Source organism: Mobula birostris, chromosome 6, assembly GCF_030028105.1.
Source record: "Mobula birostris isolate sMobBir1 chromosome 6, sMobBir1.hap1, whole genome shotgun sequence".
NCBI classification, from domain to species: domain Eukaryota; kingdom Metazoa; phylum Chordata; class Chondrichthyes; order Myliobatiformes; family Myliobatidae; genus Mobula; species Mobula birostris.
The window spans coordinates 96,868,549-96,878,439 of NC_092375.1; positions in this window are offsets into that span (position 1 = coordinate 96,868,549).

Sequence of the window (9,891 nt, forward strand, 5' to 3'; positions counted from 1 at the left end):
CAGGGAGTATTCCTGGTCGCGGTCGGTGTACATTTTAACTGCCGAGGGAGTACTCCTGGTCGCTGTCGGTCTATATTTTAACTGCCCGGGGAGAATTCCTGGTCGCGGTCGGTGTACATTCTAACCGCCGGGTGAGTACTCCTGGTCGCGGTTGGTGACATTTTAACCGCTGGGGAGTATTCCTGGTCGCGGTCGGTGTACATTTTAACTGCCGAGGGAGTATTCCTGGTCTCAGTCGGTGAACATTTTCACTGCCGAGGGAGTATTCCTGGTCGCGGTCCGTGTACATTTTAACCACGAAGGGAGGATTCCTGGTCGCAGTTGGTGTACATTTTAACTGCCCAGGGAGTATTCCCGGTCGCGGTCGGTGTACCTTTTAACCGCCCAGGGAGTATTCCTGGTCACGGTTGGTGTACATTTTAACCGGCGGGGGAATACTCCTGGTCGCGGTCGGTATACATTTTAACCACGAAGAGAGGCTTCGTGGTCGCAGTCAGTGTACATTTTAACTGCCCAGGGAGTATTCCCGGTCGCGGTCGGTGCACATTTTAACTGCCGGGGGAGTATTCCTGGTCGCAGTCGTTGTACATTTTAACCGCACGGGGAATACTCCTGGTCGCGGTCGGTGTACACTTTAACTGCCCGGGGAGTATTCCTGGTCGTGGTCGTTGTACATTTTAACTGCCCAGGGAGTATTCCTGGTCGCCGTCGGTGTACATTTTAACTGCCGAAGGAGTATTCCTGGTCGCGGTCGGTGTACATTTTAACTGTCCGGTGAGTATTCCTGGTCGCGATCGGTGAACACTTTAACTGCCCGGGGAGTATTCCTGGTCGCGGTCGGTGTACATTTTAACTGCCCGGGGAGTATTCCTGGTCACGGTCGGTGTACATTTTAACTGCCCGGGGAGTACTCCTGGTCGCGGTCGGTGTACATTTTAACTGCCCGGAGAGTACTCCTGGTTGCGGTCGGTGTACATTTTAACTGACCGGGAGTATTCCTGGTCGCGGTGTGTGTACTTTTTAACTGTCGAGGGAGTACTCCTGGTCGCGGTCGGTGTATATTTTAACTGCCCGGGGAGTATTCCTGGTCGCGGTCGGTGTACATTTTAACTGCCCGGGGAGTACTCCTGGTTGCGGTTGGTGTACATTTTAACTGCCCCGGGAGTATTCCTGGTCGCGGTATGTGTACATCTTAACTCCCGAGGGAGTACTCCTGGTCACTGTCGGTGTATATTTTAACTGCCCGGGGAGTATTCCTGGTCGCGGTCGGTGTACATTTTAACTGCCGAGGGAGTATTCCTGGTCGCGATCGGTGTACATTTTAACTGTCCGGGGAGTATTCCTGGTCGCGGTCGGTGTACTTATTAACTGCCCACGGAGTATTCCTGGTCACGGTCGGTGTACATTTTAACTGCCGAGGGAGTACTCCTGGTCGCGGTCGTGTCCATTTTAACTGCCGAGGGAGTATTCCTGGTCGCGGTCGGTGTCCATTTTAACCGCCTGGTCAGTATTCCTGGTCGCGGTCGGTGTCCATTTTAACCGCCCAAGGAGAATTCCCTGCCGCGGTCGGTTTCCATTTTAACCGCCCGGGGAGTTAACTGCATTCGGAGTACTCCTGGTCGCGGTCGGTGTACATTTTAATGGCCGAGGGAGTATTCCTGGTCGAGGTCGGTGTACATTTTAACGGCCGAGGGGGTGTTCCTGGTCACGATCGATGTACATTTTAGCGGCCGGTGGAATATTCCTGCTCGCGGTCGGTGTACATTTTAACTGCCGAGCGAGTACTCCTGGTCGCGGTCGGTGTCCATTTTAACTGCCGAGGGAGTACTCCTGGTCGCGGTCGGTGTCCATTTTAACTGCCGAGGGAGTACTCCTGGTCGCGGTCGGTGTCCATTTTAACCACCAAGGGATTATTCCTGGTCGCAGTCAGTGTACATTTTAACTGCCCAGGGAGTATTCCCGGTCGCGGTCGGTGTACATTTTAACCGCCCGGGGAGTATTCCTGGTCGCGGTCGGTGTACATTTTAACTGCCGAGGGAGTACTCCTGGTCGCTGTCGGTCTATATTTTAACTGCCCGGGGAGAATTCCTGGTCGCGGTCGGTGTACATTCTAACCGCCGGGTGAGTACTCCTGGTCGCGGTTGGTGACATTTTAACTGCTGGGGAGTATTCCTGGTCACGGTCGGTGTACATTTTAACTGCCGAGGGAGTATTCCTGGTCTCGGTCGGTGAACATTTTCACTGCCGAGGGAGTATTCCTGGTCACGGTCCGTGTACATTTTAACCACGAAGGGAGGATTCCTGGTCGCGGTCGGTGTACATTTTAACTGCCCAGGGAGTATTCCCGGTCGCGGTCGGTGTACCTTTTAACCGCCCAGGGAGTATTCCTGGTCACGGTTGGTGTACATTTTAACCGCCGGGGGAGTACTCCTGGTCGCGGTCGGTATACATTTTAACCACGAAGGGAGGCTTCGTGGTCGCAGTCAGTGTACATTTTAACTGCCCAGGGAGTATTCCCGGTCGCGGTCGGTGCACATTTTGACTGCCGGGGGAGTATTCCTGGTCGCGGTCGTTGTACATTTTAACCGCACGGGGAATACTCCTGGTCGCGGTCGGTGTACACTTTAACTGCCCGGGGAGTATTCCTGGTCGTGGTCGGTGTACATTTTAACTGCCCAGGGAGTATTCCTGGTCGCCGTCGGTGTACATTTTAACTGCCGAAGGAGAATTCCTGGTCGCGGTCGGTGTACATTTTAACTGTCCGGTGAGTATTCCTGGTCGCGATCGGTGTACACTTTAACTGCCCGGGGAGTATTCCCGGTCGCGGTCGGTGTACATTTTAACTGCCTGGGGAGTATTCCTGGTCGCGGTCGGTGTACATTTTAACTGCCGAGGGAGTACTCCTGGTCGCGGTCGGTGTACATTTTAACTGCCCGGGGAGTACTCCTGGTCGCGGTCGGTGTACATTTTAACTGCCGGGGGAGTATTCCTGGTCGCGGTCGGCGTACATTTTAACTGCCGGGGGAGTATTCCTGGTCGCGGTCGGCATACATTTTAACTGCCGAGGGAGTACTCCTGGTCGCGGTCGGTGTACATTTTAACTGCCCGGAGAGTACTCCTGGTTGCGGTCGGTGTACATTTTAACTGACCGGGAGTATTCCTGGTTGCGGTGTGTGTACATTTTAACTGTCGAGTGAGTACTCCTGGTCGCGGTCGGTGTACATTTTAACTGCCCGGAGAGTACTCCTGGTTGCGGTCGGTGTACATTTTAACTGCCCCGGGAGTATTCCTGTTCGCGGTATGTGTACATTTTAACTCCCGAGGCAGTATTCCTGGTCACGGTTGGTGTACATTTTAACCGGCGGGGGAATACTCCTGGTCGCGGTCGGTATACATTTTAACCACGAAGAGAGGCTTCGTGGTCGCAGTCAGTGTACATTTTAACTGCCCAGGGAGTATTCCCGGTCGCGGTCGGTGCACATTTTAACTGCCGGGGGAGTATTCCTGGTCGCGGTCGTTGTACATTTTAACCGCACGGGGAATACTCCTGGTCGCGGTCGGTGTACACTTTAACTGCCCGGGGAGTATTCCTGGTCGTGGTCGTTGTACATTTTAACTGCCCAGGGAGTATTCCTGGTCGCCGTCGGTGTACATTTTAACTGCCCGGGGAGTATTCCTGGTCGCGGTCGGTGTACATTTTAACTGCCCGGGGAGTATTCCTGGTCACGGTCGGTGTACATTTTAACTGCCCGGGGAGTACTCCTGGTCGCGGTCGGTGTACATTTTAACTGCCCGGAGAGTACTCCTGGTTGCGGTCGGTGTACATTTTAACTGACCGGGAGTATTCCTGGTCGCGGTGTGTGTACTTTTTAACTGTCGAGGGAGTACTCCTGGTCGCGGTCGGTGTATATTTTAACTGCCCGGGGAGTATTCCTGGTCGCGGTCGGTGTACATTTTAACTGCCCGGGGAGTACTCCTGGTTGCGGTTGGTGTACATTTTAACTGCCCGGAGAGTACTCCTGGTCGCGGTCGGTGTACATTTTAACTGCCCCGGGAGTATTCCTGGTCGCGGTATGTGTACATCTTAACTCCCGAGGGAGTACTCCTGGTCACTGTCGGTGTATATTTTAACTGCCCGGGGAGTATTCCTGGTCGCGGTCGGTGTACATTTTAACTGCCGAGGGAGTATTCCTGGTCGCGATCGGTGTACATTTTAACTGTCCGGGGAGTATTCCTGGTCGCGGTCGGTGTACATATTAACTGCCCACGGAGTATTCCTGGTCACGGTCGGTGTACATTTTAACTGCCGAGGGAGTACTCCTGGTCGCGGTCGTGTCCATTTTAACTGCCGAGGGAGTATTCCTGGTCGCGGTCGGTGTCCATTTTAACCGCCTGGTCAGTATTCCTGGTCGCGGTCGGTGTCCATTTTAACCGCCCAAGGAGAATTCCCTGCCGTGGTCGGTTTCCATTTTAACCGCCCGGGGAGTTAACTGCATTCGGAGTACTCCTGGTCGCGGTCGGTGTACATTTTAATGGCTGAGGGAGTATTCCTGGTCGAGGTCGGTGTACATTTTAACGGCCGAGGGGGTGTTCCTGGTCACGATCGATGTACATTTTAGCGGCCGGTGGAATATTCCTGCTCGCGGTCGGTGTACATTTTAACTGCCGAGCGAGTACTCCTGGTCGCGGTCGGTGTCCATTTTAACTGCCGAGGGAGTACTCCTGGTCGCGGTCGGTGTCCATTTTAACTGCCGAGGGAGTACTCCTGGTCGCGGTCGGTGTACATTTTAACTGCCGAGGGAGTACTCCTGGTCGCGGTCGGTGTCCAATTTAACCACCAAGGGATTATTCCTGGTCGCAGTCGGTGTACATTTTAACTGCCCAGGGAGTATTCCCGGTCGCGGTCGGTGTACATTTTAACCGCCCGGGGAGTATTCCTGGTCGCGGTCGGTGTAAATTTTAACTGCCGAGGGAGTACTCCTGGTCGCTGTCGGTCTATATTTTAACTGCCCGGGAAGAATTCCTGGTCGCGGTCGGTGTACATTCTAACCACCGGGTGAGTACTCCTGGTCGCGGTTGGTGACATTTTAACTGCTGGGGAGTATTCCTGGTCGCGGTCGGTGTACATTTTAACTGCCGAGGGAGTATTCCTGGTCTCGGTCGGTGAACATTTTCACTGCCGAGGGAGTATTCCTGGTCACGGTCCGTGTACATTTTAACCACGAAGGGAGGATTCCTGGTCGCGGTCGGTGTACATTTTAACTGCCCAGGGAGTATTCCCGGTCGCGGTCGGTGTACCTTTTAACCGCCCAGGGAGTATTCCTGGTCACGGTTGGTGTACATTTTAACCGCCGGGGGAGTACTCCTGGTCGCGGTCGGTATACATTTTAACCACGAAGGGAGGCTTCGTGGTCGCAGTCAGTGTACATTTTAACTGCCCAGGGAGTATTCCCGGTCGCGGTCGGTGCACATTTTGACTGCCGGGGGAGTATTCCTGGTCGCGGTCGTTGTACATTTTAACCGCACGGGGAATACTCCTGGTCGCGGTCGGTGTACACTTTAACTGCCCGGGGAGTATTCCTGGTCGTGGTCGGTGTACATTTTAACTGCCCAGGGAGTATTCCTGGTCGCCGTCGGTGTACATTTTAACTGCCGAAGGAGTATTCCTGGTCGCGGTCGGTGTACATTTTAACTGTCCGGTGAGTATTCCTGGTCGCGATCGGTGTACACTTTAACTGCCCGGGGAGTATTCCCGGTCGCGGTCGGTGTACATTTTAACTGCCTGGGGAGTATTCCTGGTCGCGGTCGGTGTACATTTTAACTGCCTGGGGAGTACTCCTGGTCGCGATCGGTGTACACTTTAACTGCCCGGGGAGTACTCCTGGTCGCGGTCGGTGTACATTTTAACTGCCCGGGGAGTACTCCTGGTCGCGGTCGGTGTACATTTTAACTGCCGGGGGAGTATTCCTGGTCGCGGTCGGCATACATTTTAACTGCCGGGGGAGTATTCCTGGTCGCGGTCGGCGTACATTTTAACTGCCGAGGGAGTACTCCTGGTCGCGGTCGGTGTACATTTTAACTGCCCGGAGAGTACTCCTGGTTGCGGTCGGTGTACATTTTAACTGACCGGGAGTATTCCTGGTTGCGGTGTGTGTACATTTTAACTGTCGAGTGAGTACTCCTGGTCGCGGTCGGTGTACATTTTAACTGCCCGGAGAGTACTCCTGGTTGCGGTCGGTGTACATTTTAACTGCCCCGGGAGTATTCCTGGTCGCGGTATGTGTACATTTTAACTCCCGAGGGAGTACTCCTGGTCGCTGTCGGTGTATATTTTAACTGCCGTGGGAGTATTCCTGGTCGCGGTCGGTGTACATTTTAACCACGAAGGGAGGCTTCGTGGTCGCAGTCAGTGTACATTTTAACTGCCCAGGGAGTATTCCCGGTCGCGGTCGGTGCACATTTTGACTGCCGGGGGAGTATTCCTGGTCGCGGTCGTTGTACATTTTAACCGCACGGGGAATACTCCTGGTCGCGGTCGGTGTACACTTTAACTGCCCGGGGAGTATTCCTGGTCGTGGTCGGTGTACATTTTAACTGCCCAGGGAGTATTCCTGGTCGCCGTCGGTGTACATTTTAACTGCCGAAGGAGTATTCCTGGTCACGGTCGGTGTACATTTTAACTGCCGAGGGAGTACTCCTGGTTGCGGTCGGCGTACATTTTAACTGCCCGGAGAGTACTCCTGGTTGCGGTCGGTGTACATTTTAACTGCCCGGAGAGTACTCCTGGTTGCGGTCGGTGTACATTTTAACTGCCCCGGGAGTATTCCTGGTCGCGGTATGTGTACATTTTAACTGCCGAGGGAGTACTCCTGGTCGCGGTCGGTGTATATTTTAACTGCCCGGGGAGTATTCCTGGTCGCGGTCGGTGTACATTTTAACTGCCGGGGAGTCCTCCTGGTCACGGTCGGTGTACAATTTAACAGCCCGGGGAGTATTCCTGGTCACGGTCGGTGTACATTTTAACTGCCGAGGGAGTACTCCTCGTCGCGGTCGGTGTGCATTTTAACTGCCCGGGGAGTTTTCCTGGTCGCGGTCTGTGTATATCTTAACCGCCCGGGGATGGTTTCCGGTCGTGGTCGGTGTACATCTTAACCGCCCGGGGAGTACTCCCGGTCGCTGTATGTGTACATCTTAACCGCCCGGGGAGTACTCCCGGTCGCTGTATGTGTACATCTTAACCGCCGGGGGAGTACTCCCGGTCGTGGTCGGTGTACATTTTAACTGCTGAGGGAGTATTCCTGGTTGCAGTGTCCATTCCATGCCTGACCAATGTCAGTCAGGCCCTGGAGGCGCTGAGAACCGTGATCAACAGTAATGAAACGGTGGGCCCTGGTGCCTTCCCTATCTTTGTGGGGAATTTCAACCAGGCCAGCTGAAGACCTTTGACCCACTACCACAAACATATCACCTGAGGAGCCAGCACACTTGACCACTGTTACATGAAGAATGCTTACCGTGCCATCCCATGTCTACACTTGGGCAAGTCCTACCACCTGGCTGTACTTTTATTCCCGGAGACCGAGGACTGCAGCACCAGTGATGAGGACCACGAAGGTGTGGTCAGAGGATGGGGTGGAGTTCTTACAGGACTGCTTTGAATCAGTGGAGCGGACAATATTCAGGAATTCATCTTTGAATCTGAATGAGTGTGCCACAGTTGTCACTGACTTCAGGACCTGTGTGGATGTGTGTGAACCTTTGAGAACACACTGGATTTTCCCAAACCAGAATCTGTCGATAATATGATAGTATTTAGTACTGGATATTATTGCTATTATACTGAAGAGTGTGACCATTATGTACTCTTTCCATTAGTACATCCTGACCTGCTGGCCATGTCCCACAGAGCCTGGCTCTTTGCAACGCGATGCCCTTCTTTGTGTTCTCAGTCACTGAGGCCCTCTGTTAGTCGAGGTTGACCATGGACTTTGCATCCTAGCTGTCTATATGATACACAAGTCAGGGCAGTGTGACATGGAGAGCCGGCTGCTGACCCTGCAGCAGGCTCCACTCCTCCACGCAGCTGATGAAACCAATGGAGCAGCAGAGACTGATACAGTTTGGCACCAGTGGTGTCGCAGGAGCTGCCAGTCAGCGCTGAGCTCAATGTACGGCTGCCTTAGGGGACTCCAACTCCGTATTTTTCCTCTGGGTTCACTCCCTAAGCCTTCCCCTGAGTGGGTACAGACGCAAGGCAGTAATAACAACCTTAAGGAGCAAACCTCTAAATGCTCTATTCGTCCATATGACCAGAGCTCCCCACAATATTTGCTGTTGCAACCCTGTGCTTACTCTAACATAGACATTTACTTTGTCCTATCCATCCCGCCCTGACTGCTCTGTTGTTCCCAATTGCAAATAACTATCTTGGACCATTCCGGGAAACATTCATTCCGTTTCTCTCCCCACAGTTGTTGCCTGACCGGTTAAATTAGTGGTCACCAACTTTTATAAGCCCAAGATCCCCTACCTCGACCTTAGTGAAAGGCAAGATCTACCTACTAAATTGTTTAGAGAAAACACAGCTCAGATTGTACTTCCAATTTGAGGCCTTTTATTAGGGCTAAATGTATTTGAATTACACAAAATACTTTTGCCAAACTTTCAAATGAGTTCAAACAAGAAAACACTGTAACTAACATATCAAACAGGCCATAGCTGTCTTTCTTTAAGAATATTACAATACTTCACACCTGTAATTCTAAGTTTCATTATTTAGTTTTATTTCAACACAAAAAATAAATGAATAAAAATTGACTGTTGCACTCACTGTGATGTCTGGGGCTGAATACTTTCTGCTAGTTCCCTGAAATTTGGCTCATAACTACAGACAGCCAGTCTGAGACAGTCTGTGAGGTGTCTGTCAGTAAGAGAGCTCCTGTACTTAGACTTAATAATTTTCATCTGTGAAAATGCAATTTCACACAGATACGTTGACCCGAAGTAGGCACTGACTTTTAGTGCACATGCGGTGAGATAAGGAAACTTCTCCCTGCTGACAAGCCCCCAAAAGTCACCGTCCCCTGATCTTGCTTTAAGCTTGATATCATTTTGCAAATTAATTATTTCCATTTCAGAATCAGTTGGCACACCAAATACTTGCTGGAGTTTGGCTGCTATTTGTTCTATATCGATCGGCAGAAATGGGTTTGAAATAAATGCAGCAATATCTTTCATGACGTTTATCTCCCCAAAATGCCGATCGAACTCTATTGCCAGTTTGTCTAAGTGAGCACAGTACTGCTCAGGGCGAAAAGCATTTTTTTCCGTGATGGCTGGTAACATTTTTTCCAAGTTGGGAAAGTGTGTCAGCCTCCCTTTCTTTAAATTTGAAATCCAGACACCGAGCTTGGCCTTAAACGCATTTACTGTGCTTATCATGTGGGTTAGGTGTTGGTCTTTTCCCATGAGCTCGTTATTAAATGCATTTAATTTAGCCATTATGTCTGTCAAAAACGCTAAATCCAGCAGCCACGCATCATCTGACAGCTCCTCGTGCTCCTCGTTTCTTGTTGACAGGAAAGCCTTTATCTCAGGTAGCAAGTCAAGAAATCGTTGCAGCACTTTGCCGCGACTCAACCACCGAACATCAGCATGAAGAATTATGTCTCCGTAAGCGGCATCGAGCTCATCCAATAACGCCTTGAATAAGCGGTGCTGAAGCGCTTTTGCTCGAATCAAGTTTATCAGTTTGACCACCAATGTCATTACATGAGAAAAGTCCACGACCTTCCCAGCCAAGGCTTGCTGATGAATCACACAGTGATAATCTAGGAAGCTGGGAAAATCAGGGTCATTACAGCACAGTACTATAAAACCAACGTGCACACC